At 38.8% G+C, this 25,750-nt stretch overlaps 1 long non-coding RNA gene across 1 annotated transcript in view; it reads left to right on the top strand.

The window, feature by feature from the left end:
• The first annotated feature begins 1,073 nt into the window (after positions 1–1,073).
• The window catches only part of LOC146991973 (uncharacterized), an 85,770-nt gene continuing 61,093 nt past the window's right edge, over positions 1,074–25,750 (top strand). The window contains exons 1-2 of the long non-coding RNA XR_015037150.1: positions 1,074–1,169; positions 22,133–22,271. This is a non-coding gene — a long non-coding RNA (uncharacterized LOC146991973). The remainder of the gene's footprint in view (positions 1,170–22,132; positions 22,272–25,750) is intronic.

The following is a 25,750-nucleotide window of genomic DNA, read 5'->3' as shown; positions in this document are numbered from 1 at the left end:
TTGTTGTATTTTATTTATTGTCTATTCGTTTCTGCATTGCCCTGATCGCGCGCCAGTCTCCTATACCTGGCATTTATTCATTGTTCAAGTGCGCCAGTGTGGTGCCAATTATTGTCTTTTATTTATTTGAATTATCGTCTATTTATCGTCAATTACTTTCTGCATTGTAATGCACAACTTTGCCTCTCCTTTTTAGGCTATAGGCTAATTTTCTTGGCTTATTGTAATGTTATAGTCCTACTTTATAAAAAGAAAAAAAATAACGGTATTGCGCAACAATCGCGAGTTAGGGACCCCCCCGAATATTGATGGGTATTTCGCACACTGGTCGTTACTCTCTTTTCCAGTGCTCTAGTCCCGCCTGTGTAACCATTAGTCCCTCCCTCCCCATTTGATAAACATGCAAGCACCGCCCATAGGTGAAATGTCACAGCAGGTGACACTCCCGCCATTTTTGTTCAAAAGGCCTGTGAAAACGGAAGAGATAGGCTACTGTATGAGCAGTGAGTGACGTGTAAGGAGTCCGGACTATCAGCTCAAATCCCGGCCAGGTTATCATGGTCTGTCATTACATTACGTAAAAGAGTTTGACTTTTTTTTTCTAGTCCAGATCTTGTTGATACGTCCGATTTAAACTGCTACTCTGCCTCTACTTGGATGGAGAACCGAGGGGCTTCTAAAGGGCTTCAGCTTGACCGGGAACTGGCTTTTCTCATCTTGACAGTGTGAGTACCTAATGTGTCGGCTACAGAAGGGTAGGCTTCTGTTTTTGTTGGTGACCCGGTTACTGGTGGCGGGCTAGCTAATTTGCGTCACTCATACCATGATTAAGCTAGGCTACTATACATCTAAGTCCTTTAGACTATTGTATCCCTCTACCTTGTTGGAGTTAAATTGGTCAGTGGAGGGAAATTTGCTCTAAATATTAGTTTGTGTAGGCTGCATGTTTCTGCTCTTCAAAATAGTGTGTGTAGTGGTGCAAGATAGTGATGTAAATGAAGGATGTGCATCAAATGTGACTTTACTAAAGGTGCTGTGTGGTCTTCACACAGAGAACCAAGAGGACTCTGAGATGGATAGCTACAATGGATGTCTCCTGCCATGATGTGTAGCCATATCTCCTTTGATCAAGTGGCCCACATCTCTGCACAGTGACTACCTATCAGCTTGTGAGTACAATCACAGTTTATGTGGAAATTTTATTCTGTAGTTTAGTTTGCTGTCATGTCACCATTTGTCTCAGGCCTCCATGCCTCCAAGCAACAATATTGGCTTGCAAAAAGCTTTTTTTTTTTTTTTTTTTACACAGCAGACATTTTGACATGTCATAGCAAAAAAACCAAAACACACACACTAGTGTAAATAATACAGTTTTTGGTGGGTTGAATTCCAATTAGCTGCCTCAGTTTCAGGGCCTTGGTATTGTATCTGCAGGTGTTGTAGCAGCATTGGAGTTGAACTGGTTGTTTACTGTATGATGTTAGTAACACCTGTTGAAGTATCTGCTGGGGAAAAACACCTTGTGTTTAAGGTATAAGCATAGAGTTATGTCCAACTTGAAATAAATGTAACCCCTACCAACATACTGTATGAAACAGGTTCTCATGTTGGTTTGCTTCTATTACTGATGAGCTAAAAGACATCATGCATGGGCTATCGTGGACCAAACACTCTGTTTTTTTAGGGTTATTGATTATTAGCTAATTGTTGTGGTTTTTTACAGCCAGCAACTTAGTGTTTTGACCTGCTTACACTACTCACATCTGTGTTTTCCACAAAAAACTAAGATAAACCTGCTATACGCTGCCAGACTGCCAGACAAAATCAGCCACTAACTGTTTAACATATTGTGTTAAACAGTGAGTGTGTATTGTGTGTATTGTGCATATAAGTGTTTAGCAGAGCCAGCTCGTCCACTAAGGAGTACGTGGGGGTTAAAACTGAGCTAAAAGGAGGCACATTATTTGGCTTTAACAGAAATGAATCTACAAATGAATCTGTACAGTATCTGCATGTTTTGAAATGAGGCAAACAAGGTTTTATTTTGCTGAGGTTATAGCTTGTTTTCCCCTGACCACAAGTAGTCAAGAATCAGGTACTGTAGTTTTAAATAGTAACTGTTAAATAGAGCAGGGGCCTCATTTATCAAAGAGCGTGTAAAAGTCCTCTTAAATTTTCAGTACGACGGAAAGGCAAAATGTGCGTACGACCAAAAAATATACACTCTTTTCAGATCTATCAAACTCCGCGTACACACGGCTGCACGGTATTTCCCTTGATAGATCACACCGGACCTGAGAAAAGCGTGGATGAGAACACGCCTCATACCCAGCCCCCTAAACGGCCCCACGCAACCATATGTGGTCAATGCAAATCAGTTACGTGCATATTAAGTAGCCATGTGCACTCTGGAAACGTGTGGAATGACGTCAGTGGAAGACGGTGAAGACAACAGACAGACGGAGAGCGGAGAAAGAAGCGGAATTTCTCTGAAAGCGAGATACACGATAACACGGCAATATCAGTCAGAAACATCATCTTGCATTGAAAGGCTTCAATAAATACAAAAAAAACTCCCAAATCTAAATGAAACAGAACAGAAAGAAGAAGAATCATATTTATTCTGCCCCTTATTTTAGATTATGTCATAATAATTTAAAGCAGGGTTTCCACTGCCAGTTAGTATTACTTTGCACCCCTTTCCACTAACCCCCAACTTCCGTTCACTGGAAGACTTTGATTTTCATTTGTGCATATGCTATATGCTATATATTAAAAAAAAAAAACATTGAAGTCCACCAGTCTGTGACTTTTCCTAAAATGATGTTGGGCAGCACCCATTTTTGTTAAATACAATAAATATTATTCACACAAAAAATATCGATCATGTTTTCTCATTTGCTTTGATTTGCGCCGACATTATTGGACTTGCTGCTTGCTTGTGTGTGTCCAGTCTGGCTACGTAACACACGCACGTCGCAGAAATTATTTTCCAGACTGGACAGACGGGTTGTGGAAGAGGTGTAGCCTACATGCAAGGGAAAAATATCAATATGATATCAAAAGAAAACGAAATTCGTTTTATAAAGCCAGTATTTAGGAGCAAACTAGTGTAAATGCACAGGGGAAAAATCTGAGTCGCTGTGCTTTTCATGTAAAGTGCCGACGTCAACACGTGTGCGGTGGTGGTGGTGGGGGGGGGGGGTCATCATCACCACCACTTGCTACTTCAAACAGTGTCCGCGCTCCTCTCTCCCTCTCACACTGCAGTTCTTTGACTCTGCAGCGGCGTCGCCAATTCCTCTTGTTCTTCAAAAAGCGTGTAAATGCCGGTACGCCATGGTCGGACTGGTCGTAAATTTTTGCACTTACTCCCGACAAGTTGGTTTGATAGATCCCAAATTAGGCGGAGAAAAGTGCGTACGCACAAAATGGGGGAAAGAGCGTGTAAAAAAGCGTGTATCCACAATGATAAATGAGGCCCCAGGACTCTATACACACAGTGCTGTGGTGTGTGAATACTTACAAGCTCCCAGAAAAGTTCTGCTCTAGTACAGCAAATCTTATGGACCGTATTTATCTAAGATACTATATCTGACTACTGTTGACTGTAATCAAAGACAAAATGTTAAAAGAAGCAGCTGGCAAACTCTCAGTGAGGAACACACACAAGGTTCTCCCTGGCATGTATCAATAATGGTTTAAGAGTGAGAAAGTATCTAACATAAGAACAAAAGATTCTAACGATGTTTGCTACCACTATACCTTTGCTAACATGGCCTGAGTATGGGGAAAGGTCAGAGAGGTGGCATTATACTTTTATGATGATCATTTATTTATTTTGTCAAGTAAGTCCAATCAGAGTGCCTGGGAGCTACCCAGGTAGCAAACAGGGATAATTAGCATCACTGGGAGAGGTGGTCTCTCCTTGTACTCTGGCCTCCACTTGCTTTTATCTGTAGAAGAGGTGAGGTGGTGGAAAAGCTAAATATTGATGGAGCTGCCCATACTCACTGAAACTCAAACAACACTGTCCAGATTTGTGAGGGGCTTTGTTTCAATGCTGGACTGTCTTCTCACATACACTAAGGATGACAAACTGCCAGCATTTTTTTAATTATTTTTTTTTTTACCTCTTTTGTCTCTCTTGTCACTTAATACTGAACTTGTAATTACACTCATCCTTGACTGTGTCAGATAATATAGGTTTGTTTCTGTTGCATTGCTTTCAGATGTGTAGTTTTTAGGACAGGTGCTGTAAACACCCATAGGGGAAAATCTTACTAAAGTTCATTCTGTTAACTGACAGGAAGTGATGATATGACAGGAAGTCATCTCTGCACCTTGGGTTTGAGTATCACAGGAGGCTGCCACTTGACCTCCTCTGTTAAAGGGATAGTTCAACATTTTGGCAAATTGGCCCATTGCCATAATTGCTATAGTCATAGCAGTAGGTTCGTTACCTTTAATTGTAGGTGTAAGCTATTTTTAGTACAGCGGAGCGCAGCAGCTGGCTGCTCAGAGCTACGCTATGGAGGCTAACGGAATTTCTTGGTTTCCCTCATTAAACTCATCAAATACAAAATCCCAAAACTCCACAGCGCTTTTGTAGACAAGTTGTGACCTGCACAACCACCACGCTATGAGATAATGACGGAACGATACGAAACGGAGCCGTTTTCGAGGTAAATTCATACAAAACCGCTGATGCGCGTTGCGTTCAGGGACAGTTTTTCAGCAAGCAGTCTCTGTATTTACCCTGTATTTACCTCGAAAACGCCTCCGTTTCGTATCGTTCCGTCATTATCTCATAGCGTGGTGGTTGTGCAGGTCACAACTTGTCTACAAAAGCGCTGTGGAGTTTTGGGATGTTGAATTTGATGAGTTTAATGAGGGAAACCAAGAAATTCCGTTAGCCTCCATAGCGTAGCTCTGAGCAGCCAGCTGCTGCGCTCCGCTGTACTGAAAATAGCTTACACCTACAATTAAAGGTAATGAACCTACTGCTATGACTATAGCGATTATGGCAATGGGCCAATTTGCCAAAATGTTGAACTATCCCTTTAAGAAACATTGAAGACCAGCTAGGCAGAGAGTTTGGGAATAATGTGTGTCATGCCATAAAATGGCTTAATTCATGGCTGTAAGTCATGTAGTTTATGATGTGTGTTTTTTAGATTGAGATTATAGCTATTTAACAAAATGGCAGCCCTGTTTCTGTTCCTCTGTAGGCATTTTTACGTGAGCTAATTAGTTTTCATGTTATGACATTGTATCCCTAATTTTAAATCAAGTATATCACTGTGTCTGCTCAGGTTTACACCAGGGATTTTTGCAGACATCCCTTGTGTGTTGAAACTCTTCTCCCCTGGAATTGTTTTTTACTGGATGTACCAATAAGAATAAATGACTGGGGATGTAGAAGTACCTCTCCTAATAGTTCCCCCCCAAGACTCTTGTTACGGTGAGCTTGGAAGTTGTCACAGCATGCCATTTGTACAGTACATTAGTTGACAGTGGAATCATCACAAGTATTGCTAACCTAGCCATATATCTGTTTGATATATCGACTTCTTCTGGTTTGAAGTTTCACATCTAGTGCCGTCACAATCATGAAATTTTAGTTGATGATACATTGCCATACAAAAAATTGCGATTAACAATTTAATTGTCGTTACTGATCATTTTATGCCACTATTATAGTATAAGCCTAAACATAGTTAAATAATGCACATACATGTTATGAAGAAGAAGAGCCATTTATTGGCATTAAACATTTCAAAAATTACATTTCTGTTTGCCTTCAGGCTTTGCAACTTAATCTGTGATGCTAATGTCAATAGATGCTCGAAGTGCGTCCTTTAAATTTTTAGAAATTAAGCGCTCTGAGATAAACATTTTGCGGCGCTCCACTTATGTCATTAAACCACAGCAGAAGAAGGTGGTGCAACATGATGACATCATTAAAAGAACACCAGTCAAACCTCAAATGGTGGAAAACAATGAGGAAATAGTGATGGAAATATGACATTTCTGTTAGTTTCATCCAGCTGTTTTTATACAGATGAATGGAAGCGATTTTAATGGTTATGCAGAATAATGCGGTCACCTCAAAAGATTGTGATTAGACGAGTAATGTAATTGTGTCATGTCTATTCACATCTGTTACACCTGACTTCACCAAACAATGTCATTGCAGTCAAAAGCACCTGTAACCACACTTAATAGTGACATCAGGGTGCAAAGACAAAACCTTAGTACACTTCAGCCAACATTGTTTATGTGGTGTTGCATTGGCCTTTAAAGCCTTTGAAAGTCTATATTGACACATCCTATTCAACGGCACCACAATCTGCAACCTCGAAAATGATCTGACAGTTGAATCGACATCTCTGTTTTAACAAAAACTGAACTTAAAACAACCTTCACTACAGTGGGATTTATTGCACAACTATTGTATTAGACTACATCCGCTGCATTGAAGACAGAGCTGATGCTTTTTCATTACCTGCTGCCATCACAGTTGGGCGACATTGAGGCAAGACTGGTTCTTAAAATTCTTGTAAATTGCCATATTTTTATTATAATGCTTTGTTACTCAGTGATCAAAACACCTGACAACAGAGACTGACAACATTAGGTGTGTATTGGCAGGAGGAGGTTTGTGCTTCAGTGCAGTATTACATTAAATCAAAGTATTAGTATAGCAGCAGAGGCCTGGTGTACTGTATGAAAATGTGTCCTCTCTTTTTTTGTGCTACAGGGCTCTCATAGATGCTAATCATAATGCCTATTAAGCCTTCAGGGCATTTCTAAAGGCACCCAGATGAGCAATATTGATTACAGATTGTCTCCTGAGCACTAGAGGTCAATCTGAATTTCTGAAGTCTATTTACCTCTATTTGGATTAGTATTGCTTGTAACTGGGGTGGGGGGATAAAATAAAAGGGACAGCAGATGTAAGTGTACAATCTGCAGGACAGTTTCATCCCCTGAACAATGACTGATAGTCGTCCAAATTAGAACAACTGGCAAGTGAAATACAGTCCTTCATTCTGTCTACAAGGGAATTGTATTGTCCTGTTTCTGTGCTTTACTTTTGCTCAAGACATTCTGTGTATACCTTGGGGTATGCTGAATAATTAATGGTGCCCTAATGACAACTGTAGTCCCAGATATAAGAATGACCTTAAAAACATTGATCGTTTTTTTTTTATGTTGCATTGTACTTTGAACTATAAATCTGTTTAGTCTCTTGACCCTGGCAGACTGATCTAGAGCCAATATTTGAATTGAAAATCCAAATTGGTGACATAGTGTGGCACTGTTAAATTCTTTTTTCTTTAGCTCCTAGTTTTTACAGCTCCATTAATCAACTTTTTTTCTTCTTTTTTTTTTTTCGCAGAAAATTGCTCCATATAATTTGAAAAGTATTGCAAGTCTACAGGTCAGGACTTAGTATCCTCCTGTAGGCTATGCCAGTTAAACTAAATGAGATTTCATTCTTTACATCCTGTATGAATCCACTGATAAAATAGTGGTGATTTTCTGCAGTTAGAGATCCTAAGGAAGCTAAAATGAACATGACTAACTTGAAGTGAACTTAAATAAGTAATGGGAGATGTTGGTTTGCTGGCAAATATTTGAAGATTCTGTTATTTGTGAATTTGGCCTATAGGTTACAACAACAGCAGTAGATTAAATAGAGGACCCCTGGGCCAGTGTCACCTTTTCACCACTGAAGTTGGTTGTCGAAAAAAGGGAAAAACAGATCACCAAAAAACAGCACTTCAATTGGTTGAAAATATTCCTCTGTGGATACAAATGTGTGTGCAGGGGTCCGTTTCAGAAAGCAGGGTTAACAAACTCTGAGTCAAAACCTGAACTCTGGGTTGACTAACTCTGAACTCTCAAACTCAAGCCGTTTTCCCACTAAAATTAGCGGGTCGACGCAGATTTTTTAAACGCAGGTCGACCTGCTAACAATCGACATTTGGCCCCTTTCCCATTGACCAAAATGAGCCGAGTCTGCCCCCACGCTGGGGGATCAGACAGAGCATAAACCAGTCGCCCCGCTCTCATCTGCGGTGCAAGAAACAGTGTCAAGCAGAGCTTTGTTTTGGTAGGCTACATGATATGAGATGCGACCGGCGCGATGACGTGGCGTCACGTAGCGCTCAGCGTCATTACGTAAATTAGTGGGTTGACCCGGGTCTGGCATTCCCACTGCAAGCCGATCGGAGCCGAGCCGATTGAAGCCGATTTTAACCCGCTTCGCTTGCCGTCGTTTGACGCGGGTCGGTGCAGGTCGGTGCACCTTTCCCACTGCCACCAAAAGCTGATTGTTAGCGGGTTTAAACGGGTTTTTTGGCCAGTGGGAAAGGGGTATCAGAGTTTTGAGTTTCAGAACAGGTGATAACAGTTGGTTCAATCAACTCTGAGTTAATTTCACCCTGAGTTAAGCTTGTGCACAAGGAGATGAAAAGCCATCATCATCAATGGAGCTTCAGTTACCTCTCTTTCTGAAACAGGCTGGAGTTACTCCTCTTTCTCGAGTTGCCTCCCTTTCTGAAACGGAAAACTCAGAGTTTCCCTCATTCAGGGTTAACAGACTCGGAGTTTTCACTAAACCTGCTTTCTGAAGGTCATTTCTTCCAAAGAAATGCAAAATTGACAAGGGACTACACAATATGTTTGTGACACAAAACACTTTGATATTTAATTTTCTTAGAGGTTGTTTGTGTCTTCTTGTGTTTATAAATCTGGTTATACCAAGTCTAAATGGCAGAACACTTCATTGTACATTTGTGTACCAACCAATATGGTACTGTTTCTGTATGACCACAGCTATTCAATCGAGCTTACAGAGCAAAATTTAAAAACCCATTGTTAAAGTTAAAAACATTGACTAATTGATTTGAACAGGATACTTCAGAAAACTTGTTCATCTTTTCGAAAGTTAAATATATAAATATTTACTGTAGACTCTCCTTATAAAATAAATAATTCTATCACAAAAAAACAGGAAAATATTCTCCTCTTAAAATAAGTGGTATAAATGCAACCCCCCACTCATTATTCAAAGGGTTATAACATTTCATGCTACCGAGGCTCTTTGGCTTTTCCCATGCTGCTGCCAGGGACACCTACTCATTATCCACATGTGAACAATAGTGGTTCAAAAAGGGAATACAGGGACTTTTCATTTGCTGGGTTCATCCTCTGTTGTGAGGCGATACTAGCAAGCAGTAGTTGGTATGAACATATTGCTGTGAATATACAGTACTGTGGACTGTGCAAGTATTTCATGGTGAGGTTTAAAGTTTAGGTGAAACGTGTTGTAATTTTACTAATTGTCAAACAGGAGTTTCTTAAAACAATAGAAAAACACCTCAGACTTGTCTGTCTCTTGGCTCTATAGTGTTGTGTAGGCAACTAGGCATATTATAATGAAGTACCACATAATGCTCAGATGCATTGCTGTGAATATATAGCATATATACAGTGTCTGTGAAAGGTTAAGGGGAAGCCACAGGGAGATGTCTGTTAAGCTGCCTGATTCTAAGTGGAGGTGACAGCATTCAAACATGGTGACCTTGTGAAAGGGACCGGTGACGGGTTTCCCTGTGACTGAAAGAACATTTCTGGAGGCACCCTGCAAGGCTTTTTTGGTTTGCGAGGGTCTATCATCAAGGGAGCATGCATGGAGTTGCTTTTTCAAATTCTTTTTCTTTTTTTTACGGCGGCACACGGACAAGCTCTTTTCAAATCTACAACCCTACAACTAGCTTTGCCTGGCCAGACTTTTATTGGCTTGGGTGAATACGGGCTTGTGAAGGAAGTGTATGTGATATGATAAAACATATTTAATCCTGAAAGTGTACAGTGTATTGATTTTAGAAAGTTGTACTACATAAAAGTAACATAAGATGTGTTAAAAGAAATATGAAAGCTTGCAGATGAGGAGGTACTTTAAGTTTGAGTGCTTTTATTCATCCTTGGATCAGTGATTATTCACAAGATTATACACGGTCGATACTTCAAAAATGACTTCAAATTCATAAAATGCTAAATTTATACAGGTTGGGAAAAGCATGTAGAGGACTGTCAAGGTTTTTAAAGGTTTACTTAGCAAAAGTAATGGATGAGATATGTCAGTTTCACAGTTTATAAGCCCTCTGTGTCCCTGGAGGGGTGCCGTAGCCTCTGGCCATCCTACCCTTACCTTAGGCATCATCTGAAAAAAAAACTGATGCTTCTAGTCATTCTGCATCCCTGCATCTGTCTAAAAATAATTGGTCAGGAACCTTCTCTCCAAAAAGAGGCCATGAAAGAGTAATAGCTTGCAGCGAAAACACGTATGTCTGACAGATCACATTTGAAACTAAAAATGTATAGATGCACTACAAGCCTCATACCTACTATACACAAAGTTTCCTCTACTTTATCAGCACCACTACAAAAAGATTCAGGGTCTACACACCGTTGAAGCGCTTCAGTGTGGCTTCCTAGCAAACTATTCTTGTCGACGTAGGATAACACATTAATTAAACAAGTCCCAAAGTTTAAAAAAGTACCTTCACTGAACAATACAGTGAAGGTGTTCAGCCTATTACAGGATGGAATATGGCTATAAACATTTAAAGTGAAACTAGCCTTACTTTATAGTTTTTATATAATACATTTCCTTTGCACTTTTTGTGAGGGTTTTTGTTAAAGTAGCTGGTGGATCAGTTGACTGCTGTACCGCTCTGTTCCTCCTTTCGGCTCTGAGTTTTGACCTTTGATGCCGCTTCAACGTATCGTTATTTGATGGTGCAGAACTTTCCTCTGCAAAGAGACAAAGGAGCAAAAGAAAGAGAGTGAAATTTCCATTTGAATTACTGGTCCAAGAAAAAAAAAACCTGTTAAATGGAAATACCCAGAAAATGGTGCTTTAAAATAGGTAGGCTAGTACTTGAGTAAAAATTGTCCTGTGCTGTTTTTTTTTAACAAAAGGTTATGGAAGACACCATCCCAATAACTCACCACTGTGTTGTCCATTATGCCTGTGAATAGCAACAATAGATATTTGATATTCTGTAACATCCTCATATGCATGGGAATGTATGCACAAAAGGAAGACTGTTTTCTTCCACGTTTCAAATGAAAAAATATATAAAGAAAATACATATTTATTTACCTGCAATCCAGTGTTGGAGGGGACATGAAATGCATTCAGTGGATTGGGCCTGAGTCTTCACGCTGTAGTCAGCCACTAATAACAGGGCATATCTACATTTGCCATTCTTTTTGGCCTTGTCTAATCTGGCAGAAGAAAGGCTCCTGTGCTCAAGTACTGGAGGGAAAACAATACCACTGGGCTTTGCTCTACCTGTAAGCTCACAGATGAGACAGAAACAGAGAAAAATTAAGGGTAAAAAATCATTATTCTCTGAATGAGATGTCTTGGGTTTGATCAGAGTGTGAATCAAAGCCCAACTCTTAGACTACTTAAACATTCACTTTTAAAATTCCAACCTGATTGTACTTTTATGGAAATTTCCTGCCATCAGTGGCTGCATTCTCTCCTATCTCCAGGTCCTCTTGTATCCCTGTAGATATCTGACTCTGCCCTTCATTAGAATTCTCTTGGTAAGAAAGCAGGAGAAATGAGGAGAAGATGTAAATTCAGTCGAAAAGAAAAGGTTTAGATCTTTTCCTTTTTTGTCCAGGGAATAGACAAAAAAGAAAAAATCATGGATACACCACATCATCGAGTCAAACCTGACACCGGGGCAGAAGACTTAAGAATTTCTTTAAGAATATGTTACGATGCATCACAATCACTGTCATCGTTTTATGATGGAAATTATACTGTATAACTGTATTGTATTTTTTAATGAGGTGACGCTTCTGTTAAACAACAGAGCAATATACAATATATGATTGTGAGACTATTTGAAAATTAGTGGTCACAGGTTAAACATCAGGGTGGGCGCCGTAAAAAGCATGTACTGTAGATAATTTATTTGTCTTTTACATGATGGCATTAAAAAAATTATACTAAAAAGTATAATCCAGTATGACCCAAACACTTAATGATGGGTCTAGGTCAAGTCAGGTTTGAGTGAGATCAAAATCCTCTTTAAGCAAATAAGGCTGATGTTTGCAAACAGGCGTTCATGCAGTGTGTGTGTGCGTGTCGCATTAATCTATAAAAAATTGCCTGAGTGTTGCTGGGTTTCCCCCGCTGCTTTCCTATCAGTCATTTTTTTCAGGTATTCAAAGGCCCGAGTCGGTAATGAAGGAAAAAACAGATGAATTCAAGCTTGCTCAGTGACTGCACCACTGTACACTCATGAGTATTGTGACAGTGCTCACAGCCTATTGAACAATCAATGTAGTTGTGTAAATTACAGAAAATTGACTTGGAAATCTAAACGGTGGCTGTGCCCATGTGGGTGTAGAGAACTGTACTTGGCATCTGTTTGATCGGAGCAGACATAAGACGACCACATAAAGTCACCTATAGTTTAAACATGTCTGATCCAGATGACTTGTTATCTTCTCTTGCATTTAAATGACAACATTATGATGTACATGTCAGTGGTGTTAAACTGATGCTGCTCACACTTTTTTGTATGTAAGGTAGTGTAGGTTGTCGACGTGATGGTGGATCTGCAAATTGTAAATGTCGATGTGTGAGATTGTGAATAAGCTGTAGACAGATGAGGGGCTTTGTATTTAAACATTCTTTATTTGATTCTTAATCTCGACAGTTTCTACCATTTTTCAATCTGGATTTACATGCACAATGAGTATTTTGTGTAAGTATAGATTTTTAAAATTATTTTTAAATAAATTATGCTGTAATAAAAGGTGAAATGAGCAGGTTGCAGTAGCGACTGCAGCACAGCTGTCTTATGCTTATGTAACATTCCTGGAAAGTTAATATATTAACCACATGATGTTGCTGTGGATTTCTAGTGTTGGTGATATCAGGACCCATTGGCACATAAGTGTTTGCTTTTATAAAGTGACGGTTGCTGTCAGCTTCACTCTGATTACATGCTAAACAGTGAAGTTTGCCAATATGGCCATTAATGCTTTTGATTTCTACATGGACAATGTGTCAGTTCACTGAATAAATAAAGATCTCATTGACAAAATGTCAAGATATAAAATAATGACCTCGCCTGATCCTCTTGATTATACATTATTTCACATCGTACATGTATCAATTTAATTAGATTCTGTAAGTCTCTACATTTGTGCAAAATAAAGCCCAAATGCCAGAGAAACAACAGAACAGTTAAAATGTCAGGATTTAAGGGTATTTCTTTACTATTTATGGTTTCTTGGTCGTTTGAAGTTAAATCAGTGCACGGTACAGTTACTTCATCCTATTGCTGTTAAACTTTTCAAGCCAGTCATTGTTTATCTATTTAGATATACAGCTAAAATGGTTGTTAATTTGGTTAGACAGAGCTCCCCCACAAATACACACATAATGAGAAGCAGCTCAGTATCTAAATTTCTAATATTTTCAGATTGGAAGGATAGAGCCATTTTCTTAATTTATGCTTTGGATTAGTGAGCGTTAAAGCCGCCAAGCTACGGCCACACAGGAGCATCCTCAAGTCTGTGGGGAAACACAGTCACATCCATCCTGGTGACGAGATTGTTAGGAATTAAAAAACCTTTCAAGTGAAAAGTTCTTTGAATGGCCGCCTGCCATGATGGACACAGAAAAATGTAGGCCGTAATAATTCCTGACCGACCAGGGACATGGCATCAAGGCCGATGTGAGTCGCACGGCAGCCAACCAGCACTTCTTCTCATTATTAAGAAGCCATGCACCGGCTCCCAGATGCTAATCAGTCTCCCAGAGACCTCAGCGCTGTGTGGTTAGTACAGATTTACAGCTCTTCTCAGCCCTCCACTTTTATTAAAGATGATCTTTCACACAGAAGGAAAAGGATGTTCTCCAGACAAATGTTAAAATGCAATGCAAAGTTTCAGGCATGAAAGGCGAAAACTGTAGGATTATTCCACAGCTATTCCAGGGAGGATGAAAAAGGAGGAAAGAATGTGGAACAAAAACATCAAAGGGCCGTAGAAGAAGGGTTAAAAAGGGAGAAAAGCTGTGAAATATTTAATACCAGTTCCCAACAGGTGGTCAAGAGTGCAATGCAAGGCTATGGTTTCATTACCATGAATAATGGATGATGCTTGTACTTGTGAAATTTAGTAACTTGTTTTCTCCTAATTGAAAAAGAAAAGTCATCTATATATGACAACAAAGAAATAATACAGCACTAAATTAGATTGTTTCAGGATGTAATTAAATGACAATTAGGCTGTAAGGATTAAACACAGTAACCATGTCATTGCTATAAAAACATTAAAAACTATTTTAATTCCTCTGCTTAAAGCTGGTTGTAAGATGAGGAGGACATGTTGTATTTTAAAAGTACCTTTCCATTTTGTATAAACTATAAACAAAAGACATGGTCAAGTAAAGTCTGTTCATTGAACTTTCAAATTTCCCATAAAGAATTGAAACAGAAAGTCAACAAAATAAAAATAAGAGGTTGATGTTTTTTTGACATTTAGAAAAGCACTGAACTATCCTCACTCATGTTTATATTGACTTCCCGTATCCATGAGAAACCATTTCCACACTGACGTTACACACATGCTTGCACGTACCAGAAGGCTTTTTGTTTGTACACCGTGCTTACACTTTCTGCAACTGAAAAAATCAGTGGTGCTTCAGAAGCAGACACTGGCAGAATACTGTACCAGTGAGCCACGCTTGATTTCTAAAATGCGATCAGTTTGACTAGTGTCTGAACACTGTTTGAAAATATTGTGTGTCTGATTTTGGGAACAGAGTGGATAAATTAAAAACTGATGAACATTAGGGACTAGGGATTTCTCACAACAGGGACTTGAGTGTTTCTGTGAATACAATTTAATATGGTTAAGCTCCCTGTCATCTGCGTACATATCATTAATTTTTCCCATTCATTCTACACAAAAAACGTATTCATTGAGTGACATAACTCTGCAGAAAAAAAACCCTAATATTACCTGTTAGAGTGTTTCTTTTTTTAAGATCAGTGTTTCACATTTGTCATTGAAAATCAAAGATATAATAATTTGAAATCATGAGCTTTTATTAGAGCTATATATAATAATCATTATCAGGAAATCTAAATGTCATTATGGTAGGCTCATAATTTAGTCTTATTATAAAGTTTCAGGAAATTACATATATATGTATGAGCAGCAGTCAGAAGGGTGTTCAGTTTGCAATGATGTATGAGAGAAAAGGCTCAGCTTTAAGAGACGGTGAATGTTTCACCCTCTCACTTGATAAATAGTGCCATGTTGAACTTTACTCTGACTCTGACTGGATGTAGAAAAACACTGGTCTCCAGTTGGGATGCTGCCTTTGACTGTGGAAATGCACTGGAGCGTGCAAAAAATAATAATAGATATTAATATGTGATAGTTTTTGCTGTTTGGAGATCACCATGTTCCAGGTATCTGAAGTTATAGTACAAAAAACAGCGGTCGACATTGTCTCCAGCTTCATCCTAAAATTAGATGACTCATGGTTGAAAGCCACTGTGTGTTCTCAGTATTTGAAGCTGTCGTATTTGCTTCTTCTTTCTCTTTCTTATCCTTCCTCATCCACCGCTGCTCGCCTGTATATCTTAATATAGAACTAGATTGCCTTCACATCACTTCCTCCCTGGTCTCTTATCCACAGGTCATTTTGTTAGTGGTTTAGTCCACCAGACAGTACAGTATTTAACACTGTAAAGACAGGCTCACTTTTAACATTTAATCTGCATGAAACTTAAAGTAAATTATGGACGACAAGTAACAGCAGCACATCAGTGATCTTTTAAGACAAGCCTTTTAAGTTTTGTCGGTCTTTCACAAGGGCAGATCTCCACAGATGAACCTTGTATCTCCAAGATTATTAATACAACCCTTAGGGAGAACAAACTGCAAGTCTAGCAACTACTTTATTAATCTCTCCTTAAATTAAGGAGCAGTGGTGGGCATCCTTTTCCTGTGGTTTTTCCTTTTGCAGGTTTTACACACAGTAGAAGCCTGCATAGGTTCATAAACCCAAATGTCCCGTGGCGATTATTAGACACACTAACGACAATGCAATTAAGACCCTCGCCTAACTAAAAACAACTGAGTATGCAAAAAAGTAAACTGTGCAGGAGTGTTTTTATTTGCCTTAATTCATAGACAGGTCCTAGTCTGCCTTACAGGTAAGTTTGAATTTCATTTGGCTCTGCTCTCTCTTAACAAACGATGAAGAAAAGGGCTTAATTAACATATATTTACAAATTATACTATTCAAACTAATTTAGTTTCTGCAAAATGAATCTCAATTACAAAGGAAATTGAAATGGAGCATTAAAATGGATGAGTGTTGTTTTATGAGAGAGTCTTTTGCATCACTGATCTTTTATTAAAGTTATTCAGTAGCCTTTTGCAGGATTTGAATGAACAGTGCTTATAGAAGATCACACAACAGCGTTTCCAAATTATGTATGAACTCAGACTCGGCATGCAGGATTCATGGGGAAAAAATGCCACTGGGAAATTCTGGAAGAGGTCACCTCATGAATGTGATCTTTCTGACTGTTTGTAAGCATGATATCCCACTAAATTAGCTACATGATTATAATTGATTTATTTGTCTACCCGATTAACAGAACAGAATCTCTCATGGAAAGAAACGGACTGTAATCAATATCTAAATTACTGTCCTTAATACTGAAAATGTTTTTTAATAATCCCCAAATTAAATTTATAAGTATCTGTATTGATAGGTTATGTTCCTTTATAGTATTTCTGTTCAATTAAATTGTATGAACTTTATTAACTGAAATTAAGTTACTATTCAGCAATAAACATAGACATAACAACATTCAAAGGTTTTGTAGTTTCACACATTGTACAACTTAATTGTATTCACACACACTTGCACACTAACTGAAATCACATCAATGTAAACAAATAATCAATTCACACAATTAAGTTAATGACAAACAACAAAAGCATTTTGTATTTACTGTCTAAACAAAGAGAAATAAAGCACGAGTAAGTTGCACTGCTTTCAATTTTTCATTTCTTGGTTCTCTCAAGAAATACCTTTTTACATTCATTCCTAATTGTCAGTACTCCTAAGCGACAGAAGCAGCTCGAATTAAAAGATGATTAAAACCTTATTCATGTCATAAAATATTGGTAATATTCATGATTAACATTTTCATGTATGTTGACATGTATTTCTTAATAGCCCACACATTAAAATTGTGCACAATGTCCACAGAGTCTGACTGAGATGTTGTCCAGTCACATGATTTTCAACTGTATACAAAATTCTACATCCATAGTGAAGCAGCCTCAGAACAGCACAATTATGAAGCCATCACAGCAGATAGCAGCCTCACAGTTATTTTTGTTCTACATATTTCTCCCACATTCCACTTATTATTCATTTCAACAATGAATATACATATCATGATTTGATAATGCGGCCGTAAAGAAAGATTTTCTCTCCCAACCATAAAGCAAACCATTTGTTCGCGAGTTCCGTATTTTCTTTTTTTTTTTTTTTTTAGTTCCTTTGACTCTGTCATACACAATTTATTATTTATCTCAGTCTTCTGTATTACAAATGGTCTCAGGATTAGGACAAATCAGGGCTCTCCAAACTATCAGGAGGGAAATGGATTCCTGAACAATATGTGTCAACGGAGAAATTGGCAAAGGAGTGACAGTGGCCCTGGAGAGGGGCCAAACAATGCCTGTATGTCGCAGGAGGAAATCGCAGTGTTCCACTTGAGACAAACACAATTTCATATTAATGAATAATTGAGAAAGTTTAGAACTGGGTTGGGATGTATCTGTGTCACGGTTATACTCGGATTGTTTCCAGCAGTGCAGCCGTATAGAGCAGGGTGTCTTTTGTGGGATTAAGTGGATTGATCACATAGGGTCATGAAAAGACAGGTACCAGGAAATTTCTGCAATACTTCCCTCAAGAATGGAAATTCAGAATTACATTTCAGCTTCAAACTTTGTGATTTCACAAAAACCTTGAAGTTTTGGATTTATTTGTATCCCGATCAATTCACATAAACTATATTTGCTATACATTTAAATACAACTATCACTTGATTTAATTGGCTGTAACCTGCATTCGCTGATATATTACCATACATGTATTTACGGCTCATCAGCATGAACTTACTGTGCTGGTGCTTGTTAACCTGTGCCTGGGTAACAAGGCCAGAGCTCGTTTGTTACATGAGAGGAGAAGGAGGAGAAAGGAGGGGGTGGTCGACTTAGAGCACAGTGCCTTGACTGGAGACGAGGACGCTCCATATTGCACCCCCATCCATGCTAATGATCCGAGCTGTGCACATAATTAAAGCCCTGGTACCCCTCTCCTGTGAAACGTAAGGGAGGATTCATGTACGTCTCCCAATGTAGCTAGAGGAGGTTTGGAAAACTTCTGAACATCTATGGTCCATTATGTATAATTTCAAAACACATCCCAAGTATGAGGAAAAGAAACTTTTCATTTTTAATGACAAAATCATGAATTATTCTATTTATTGTATACACTCACTCTTTCAAAGGTAGCTGGTCCATGAAAGGTGAAACTGAAACAGGAGGAAAGTCTTTTTGCCGTTAAGTAGGACTTACAGTGGCAAACGACACCTGTTGAGTACAGTGAAAATGAGCAGAAGCTAAGTGAGTTCAACATTAAAGGGCCATCTTTTAGTATTAACATTTTTTACAGCCTTTTCTTTTGTTTTACTTCTGGTTCACTCCACTACATTCTCCGCTATTTTTCCAAATCCAGAAAGATAACATGACAGAAACAAAACACAGTAACTGCTGGTCCCACAGCATACACGAACGACTGAAACATTACTCACTTATTTAGGAACTATAATCTGAACTTTTGATATTTCATAATAGCATCCCTAAAAATCAAAAGTGCATCTGTTGTTAATAAATGAAAAAAACACTTGCTATGTTAAAGGGTATAATTGATCCATGTGTTCTTGGACAATTCAAACAGACAATGCACAGGTTGGTGCTTGTGCTTTTCATGTCATTGAAAGATATTGTTGTAATATTATATTATTTGAAGTCTAAAAATTTCAGCCATGTTTCTAGTTTTAATTACAATATTACTAGTTGTTGCATATCCTGGGACTGAACTGTGTGCTTGTGGCTTGTGAGACGCTTGCGTTTATAAACCAATAATGATTATCTTTTATACATGATTCATTAGTATGTCCTAAGGAAGCACTGCTTTTTTATTCCTAACAGGCTGACTTGACTGCTCAGTGTGTGACTGCAGTGTATTAAAAGTCGGGAAAACTCGAGCCCTCTTTTTTTTTTCTTCTTCTGTTTTTAAGGAAGGAGATAAGAGTATGCCTTGCACTTTAATTGTTATTCATTATGTATGACAAATCTTGTTTGTTATTCAACGTTAATGAACTACACAAATTAAAAGCAATGCATTCTTGATTGGTGGGACAATTTCATCTAGTGTGCTTCTGCAACACACGTTGTAGTGTTCACTTTTACCCAGTAGGTGTCCCTACAAACCATATAAACATTGCATGGTGCTGGTCCTGCCTGCAGCATGGCACTGTTGTAACTGCAAACATAACAATCATCCCCACCTCTGTCACTTTCATAGAACCAGAGGCCAGTGACAAAAGTACTGGTAATTTAAAAATAATTAAAGTTTTCATATACATTCATTGCCTTTTTTTTCTCTCTTTTTTGCTGTGGTTGTCATATCTAATCACACTGTAAAATTATATATAGAGATTTTGGGATTAAATTATTAAATGATCAAATTTGCTCCAGTGGATTTGATCACATATCTTTTAAGATATCCCAAATGATTAATTGAAAATGCAGATTTATTGCATATCATCTACAAGACATGACAGTCACTCAGAAATGAGAAACAAATCTGGATTTAAATTTGAATTTTTCATCTGAGAGAGTAAAATAGTGAAAGTGTTACTCTAAAAAGCAAGAGGTGCTGGTGATATCTTGGGTCGCCTCACTGGTAATTACTCAGGCTGACTTTACAGGCAGACATCAGCTGAGTTCAGACAGTTGTGAAATAAAACTCCTGCGTATAAATGTTCAAGCTACTATATAACGAGTACACAAAGTGATTTTCCTATACATTGACGATAAAACGGCTCCTGATAGTGTCATTTGATGACAGCAGAGATTAGATTACAAACCTAAGCATGCTACAAATCTCATCTGTCAGTTATAATACCTGATTTGCCCGTCAGTTAAAAGTCCCCAGAGCTAACGCCTCCATCAGGCTCCCCTCATTACAATTTACTGTTCCCAGCCACTGGAATGAGTTGCAAAGCAATACTGAAGTGGACATTTTTATGTCAACAACTCTATGCTTTTACTGATGTTCTCGCTGATAATTGCTTTTTGCTTCCAAAGCCAGCAATAACCCAGCAATAACCGAAACCTGATGTTCCTCTATGTGCTGTCTCCTTTGTTCTGTGATGGCTTTTAACTGTCTTGAGTCTGTTTTTGTCTCTGCACTGGTACATTTGGGCTGTAATTGTAGTCATGATATCTTATTGTCTGATATACCGACTGTGGAGTGGCCCTGCCTGGAATATTATCAGGCTTCCAGTTGCTGTTGTGTAATCTGCTCCTCTTGTCATTTAGTGTTGTATATTAAGTGTATTCTTAACATGTATTTCTTTTACATTGAAGATTAAGCCATGTGTGTTGTGTATTGTTTTGTTACACTTTTTTTTTTTTTGCAATTGAGCAAACGAGGCAATCAAGTAACTGGGGTAAAAAGAATTAACAAAATGAAAGAAGAGGATCTACTCTATGCAATCACTAATTACACCATGTAAAGGTCAAATAACCAAAATGAGTGGCTCTAATTAAGATTATACTTAAGTAACTTGAACGATTTTTCCCTTAAGTTACCAGATCATTCTTTATGCAACACTATTTGTTCACATCTTCAAACATATACTGTCTACACTTGATAAGCCTTGGTGCACTCAAACATGTAAATGACATCCTCATATTCCCACAGGCAAGCGGTGCACATGGCACATAAATAAACACAAATTAGATAACAAGGTAGCCACAACAAGGCCTTTGTAGGTCTTTGATAGCAAAGCACTATACTACAGAGGATTCTAATAGGTTGGCCTTTTTTGCCTGTTGTTGATATACCATCTGGCCCATGCAACAACTACATCCCTTTAGGCCTGCAAATAATGACTTTCCATATCCTTGCATCTAACCTGTGCATGGCTCATTGTGCTTAAGGGGAATATGTGACACTTCACGTCCCTCCCCTATGCCTCCCTCGTCTTCACTACACCTCTACAGTTGATGTTTTTTGACTATGGAGAGAGGCAGACCTTCGCTTGCAGGATAAAAGGCAGGGGTAGCGCCCCTCAATCATTATGCCCTCCAGGAGGCGAGAGGAACGAGGGATGAGAGGGATGGGGGGCCTAGCAGGGTGCAGAGATGTAAGACACATTTAGATACAGCTTTGGCTGCTGTAAAAACTGTTGACTTTTTTTCTCTGCTATCTCTTCTCTATCCTCTATTGTTGCCTTTGGGGACAAAAGGCATGCAAATATTGGAGCAGGACCAATGGTGAAAGCATATTTAAAATGTCAGGGCACTGCCTGGAAAAGTGAAACAGCTGGAAAGTGCATCTCCCACATGGTATTGTGAGTGCTGTGGTGAATACTGCCACATTTGGAGCATTCTGTCCATTTGCCAATGTGTGCAACTGATGTGTATTTTGCATCCAAGTGTTGAAAAAGAAAAAAAATAACTAACTGATATCCCCCGTATGTGGTATCAACTGGGAAATAAGGCGTGCAGATAGGTTGGTGCATCCAAATTAACCTCTTTGCATGTTTCACAGCTTCTTTTTTCATCTCACTACTATAGTTCATGTTTTCAGGAATTTGCTGAAACAACATCTGTGTAGTCATGCTGGGGGTAGAGGGGTAACGTGGAGAGTCGTATATTCAGATTCGTTACTCTGATCCAGGCGCGCGTCACCCCTGGGGAGGCTGCAGGGCCTGGGTCAGCCATATGGTGGCAGAAGCCCCTGGAGGAGCCAGCCAGCCCGATAAGCTGGATCAGCTTCAGCACTTCCTGACCGAGGCTTGGGCCGCACCACCAAGCAGGTAAATGAGGGGGGTGGTGGCAGCAGCTACCCCTTAGCAGCAGGAACCACAGCAGCATCATTAAGGAGCCTGAGGGCAGAGAAATGGAAATGGTTTCATCCATGGCATCTGCAATGCTAAGGGAAATTAAAGTCAGGGCTGCTAAACTTACACTAAATCTGCTGAGCCTCTCTGATAAAATACTGCAAGTGATAACTTGTTGAATGATGTGGATATTTTTATTTTCAAAATAAAATCTGTTGTGGGTCATTTTCTAAAATCTGTATTTATTCTATGGTGATAGATTTCATACACTAAATCTGGATCTGAAAGTTGTGGAGAATCAACTTTCAGGTTTTGTATGTAATGAAAGCATTCATCAGAAATATAAAATCAGAGAAAGAAAAAAATGAACATAGTAGATCTTTTGTACAAGGATGTCACTTCCACAGAAATCTGTTAAAATATGTCAGGAGTTTGGTAAAATGACTTGACATGGATTGTGTCTAGTTTTTGAATAGCATTTTTAGATTAATAAGGGGAACTGAGTTTGTTTCTTTATAGAATGATGACATGCATTACTGGTCTGATAAATGTATTGGCAGTAAAAAGGCCTACACATGATTGAAACCGAATAGTCCGCCTGGTTTATATGTCCAGTGTGACATAATTGTAAGCCCTCAGGACTTGTGCTAGGTGAGAAACACAGTGCATTTGTTAGCTGGCAGGTACATGAGTCTCCACTCTAAGAGTGGAGAGGACCATACCATTGTCTGGACTGAACCAAAGAGTTGGTACTCCTGTAATACAAAGACTAGCGGTGACTGTGGTGCAGCATGTCCTCAGAGATATTGACAAAATAAGACACTTGGTTTACAGTCATGTATGACATGGCACTGAAAACATGAGAGAATCCTGGTTTTCTTGTTTGCACCCAATTAATTGTTTCCTGTGTTTAGTAGATATGTCTGTAGAGGGTACTTTGTTTTATTTAGAGGAAATAGTAGCATTCACCCAAGGGTTCTTTATAATCGAAATGTGAATTGATTTGCACAGTAATCTATAGGATGAAGCATTTTGCATTGTGGCATTTCTATGGCTCAGAACATTATGCTGAGTGGCCACATCTCCTTCCAAATGTGCTTTCCCTTCAACATTCCTGACTGCGAGGCCTTCCTCCTTTTGCTGCTCACTTGCACTTGTGTGCTTCTGAATTTTAACCAGTGGTGTCAGCTAAGAAAAATCACAGAACATGTGTAAAACATCTTCACCACTCATGTTTCAGATGCTAGCAACATGAACACAGCCAGTGATGGGATCAGTTTAGTATATGAAGTTGTAACCACTCAGCTGAAAGAGGAAATGCACATTGAATTGTTTTCTATGTGATACACCTAATCACATAGATTATTGTTGTCCATAATCACACTGAACTTTTTAGTTTTGTTAATTCAGGGTTGTTTTTTTTTCAATAATAATCATCATGTGTCACAAAAAGTACTTTTACTACTCAAAACCTGTTCGTCTAAGCTCTGTTAGAACAGAACAGAAGCACTGTGTGAGCTAATGCGTCTGCTCGCAGTACACCATAAGTTGTCTGTTTGACCATGTCTCCAAGATCATGGCCTAAAAATAAATCTATTTAATAATGTGCCATTGCCATTCGCTGAAAGTTTAAACATAAAAACATCTCAGTAGGTTTAGGGAAGGATTGGTTTGGGTAAAGTCAGTGCTCTGTTAAGGTTGGGAACAAATGTTGTTAGATTGCTAAAGTATGTGGGGCCTTGCCTTTGTTGAGAGTAAGAAAGATGGTGATCCAATATTTTGTTGACCAATTCATGAGCTCCAACGCAGATTGTATCATAGTCTCACCTTACTCCCTCTGTTACATCCGTCATAATTACTACAGCGACTGGCTGAGGGCTGTTACATCAGGGTGGCTCTAAGTTTTTACTGTGTCATGACCTAAGCTGGGGAGGATCAACGAGCTTGGACCCTAATGCACTTGGCACCTACAAAACCTACTTAACACAGCCTCCATGAAATGCTATGTTTGCTAGCCAAAAGTAGCGGATGGAGTAGTGATCAGTTGTCAGTAATCTGGGTCCCTTGTGCTTCCAGCGCCCCCGCCCCCCCTGTCAACCTGCATGTTCATATTCTCCCATCCTATTCACCCATCACCACCCACATGATGCTGTTTAAATATTGTAATTCAGAGTGTGTACATACTCCTCATAACAAAGACTAGATTACAATGCAATTATACAAATAGTGCAAAATCACAAATTTGTCTCAGAGGACTTTGTAATCTGCTGAACATGCAAATTGGGCAAACAACCCTGTCTCTTCAGACCAAAGATTTAAATTTCAGTCAAATTTACACAGCAACTTTTTGGAAATTCAGTCTGAATTACCCTGATTGATTGTTCCAATTAGAGCCTTTTCAGCCTAAAATGTTTGCTTGTCTACATTATAATATGCAGCCTGCAATTTACAAATTGACCTATTTCAAAACCTCTTCTCTGAAGAAATGGGGTGTGCATTCTCATATGAAGAAATTTAAAACTTTGCTTATTATTTATCAAATTACGCTAATTTTAGAAATATAGCCAGGGGCAGGGGGATTGGTGTGTTGTGACTTTTGCTTTCTTATTATTAATGAAAATTATTGCTAATTACAGTGTTTGAAACTACCAGACATGCTATACATAGAGGTACTCAGACTGTCTCAGTTTACATCTGCCTAAATCATTTACAATTTTCAAATATAACCTGAATGTTACTGCCTGAACTTGTTTGGCTCAGGCTAAATTCACAACTACAGCGATGCTGGATCTATATTTTCATTCACTAATTACAATATCAAAATGATATTAGAAGTCTGACAATAAAAGCCTATTCTCCTCCCAGTGAAGAGCATTGGCTGCAATCTACTGTCAGCGTCTAAAAAGAGGCAAGTCAGTCCTCTGAGAAAAGCATTGTTGAAAGTTTTCACTCAGCGTCAAGTTTCTGAGCCGGAGCATGTCATTTTCATTTTGTTTGGCATTTTTGAGACGTCTGAGGGAGTTGGTGTGCACTTTAAGAGACATGTTATTGTCTGAGTGCCTTTTGGTCTTCATCTCTAATAGAGAATGGCTTGGCTTTTGTATTTATAATGCATGCTCTCTTTGAGGTTGTTACAGGTGCCACTGAGAGACTCCTTATCAGTCTCTCCTTGTTGATATTCACACCAACATAATTGTTTTGCCTTCTTGACAATATATTCTGAGTGGTGTATGTAACATATTAGCTAATTATGGATTCTCTCAGCAGTGTGGCCTTACCCAGCCTCACCTGGTTTCTAGTTAATTAGCTATGTTTATGCTAGCCATTATAACCTTGACAGCTCGTTACCTTCATCCCAGGAAAGGGTTCTTTCATGACAAATTACTAGGCTGGATGTGTGACACCTCTCTGACTTGCCTGTGGTGTCCCGTGCTGGGGACAAAAGCCCAGATGAC

The sequence above is a fragment of the Trachurus japonicus genome, chromosome 1, assembly GCF_045865225.1.
Source record: "Trachurus japonicus isolate A0001 chromosome 1, Traja_1.0".
Taxonomy (NCBI): Eukaryota; Metazoa; Chordata; class Actinopteri; order Carangiformes; family Carangidae; genus Trachurus; species Trachurus japonicus.
The sequence above is the reverse complement of the archived record's forward strand: the minus strand, read 5'-3'. Positions and strand labels throughout refer to the sequence as shown.